General features: G+C 41.8%; 1 pseudogene; it reads left to right on the top strand.

The window, feature by feature from the left end:
- Nucleotides 1-862: 862 nt before the first annotated feature.
- Nucleotides 863-1551, top strand: LOC107181571 (annotated as a pseudogene).
- The last annotated feature ends 300 nt before the right edge of the window (nt 1552-1851 follow it).

Genomic DNA, 1851 nt, shown 5'->3' with positions numbered 1-1851 from the left:
TACCTGATAAGTAATAGAGAAAGTCCTGTGAAATTCTGCAGATGGCATTCCAGGCCAGGGGATAAGAATGGCAAAGCCCTCCCCACCAGTTTGACAGCAATAAGGTCAGTGATCAAGAACAGTGGCAAGGAGATAAATTTGGAAAAGATATAGGGGCCCACTCATAATGAAATTTTAAACATGTTCTGTATTGTTTATTATTGAAAACTAAGCATGGTATAGTTTAGCCTTGAACCACATGGATTTAACTGGGTGGGTTCACTTATACACTAATTATTTTTAAATAAATATAGCAAATACACTTTTTGTTTCTTATGAATTTGTTAATAACATTTTGTTTTGCCTAGCTTACTTTATTGTAAAAATACAGTATATAATACATACAAAAACATATGTTAATACTCTTATCTGTGAGACTTTTGGTCAATAGTAGGCTATTGTTATTTCGGGGGAGTTAAAAGTTATACACAGATTTTCAAAGGCACAGATGGGGGGAGGGGGGTCAGCATCCTTAGCTCCTGCATTGTCCAAGGGTTAATTATACTTCACACCATCTCTGACACCCTGTTATCTTTGAGATTCAAAATATCCTTGGTATCTCTGGTACTCTGGAGGGAGCAAAATATACTTGGTAGTACGAAGCTGTATTCTCTTGGGAATAGATCCTAAAGGAGAATGAAAGTAGTACAGTAGGTAGCAGAGGCACACCCACAATTGAGGGTCAGTAATGACTTTGTGGTATGTCCATTTCTCTAGGCTAATTTACACACCCAAGAGTTCCCTTTTAGCATGTGTCCCGGGGGGGAAGAAAAGACATTTCAAAACATACTCTCCTGCATCTCCAAATGGTGGATGATGCTGATGCCGCTTGGAAAAGGACATAAAGATCAGGAGCCTAGAGGAGATCTACCTTTTCTCCCAGCCCATCAAGAAATCTGAGCTCAATGATTTTTTTCGGGGGGCATCCCTCAAGGACCAGGATTTGAAGAATATGCTGGTGCAAAAGCAGACAGAGGACAGGATTCAAGGCATTTGTCACCACTGGGAGCTACAATGAACATGTCGGTCAGGTGTTCAGCAGTGGAAGAGAATAGCCACTACTATCCAGGGGCCATCCTCCAGGCCAAGCTCGATATTGTCTCTGTGTGGCAAAGCTGCTGGGGCAACAAGATCTGCAAGCCACACACCATTCCCTGAGCGGTGAACAGACTCTGTGGCTCAGTGCTGATGGGCTTCATCTCTGCCCCCAGGGGCACTGGTATTGTCTCAGCCCCTGTGCCCAAGATGCTGTTGCTGATGACCAGTATCCACAACCATTACACCTCAGCCAGGGGCTGCACCACCACCCTGGGAAACTTCGCCAAGGCCACATGTGGTGCCATCTCTAAGAGCTACAGCTATCTCACCCCTGACCTCTGGAAATAGATCCTGTTCACCAAGTCTTCCTATCAGGAATTCACTGACCATCTTGTAAAGGCCCACACTAGGATTTCTGTGCAAAGGACACAGGCTCCAGCTCTGCCTTCATATAATTCTATACAAGAAAAATAAAGTGAATTAACCCTGTTAAATATATATATTTTCTTACAACAGTTTGGAAAAGAAAGGAAAGCAACTGTCATTTTAATTAGACACACACACATATGCGCACATGCACACACTCACACACACACACACACACACACACCTCTTCTCAGTTACTTAATCCAAGACAAATCTGGGTGCTGCTTTGCAAGGATTTTCAGATGTAATAAAAGTTTATAATCAGTTTACTTTAACATATTATTTTGGATAGTCCTGAATTAATCAATTTTTTTTTTGTTCTGTAAAATACTAGTGGGACATAAGCCT

Source organism: Myotis davidii, unplaced genomic scaffold, assembly GCF_000327345.1.
Source record: "Myotis davidii unplaced genomic scaffold, ASM32734v1 scaffold269, whole genome shotgun sequence".
Taxonomy (NCBI): domain Eukaryota; kingdom Metazoa; phylum Chordata; class Mammalia; order Chiroptera; family Vespertilionidae; genus Myotis; species Myotis davidii.
The sequence above is the reverse complement of the archived record's forward strand: the minus strand, read 5'-3'. Positions and strand labels throughout refer to the sequence as shown.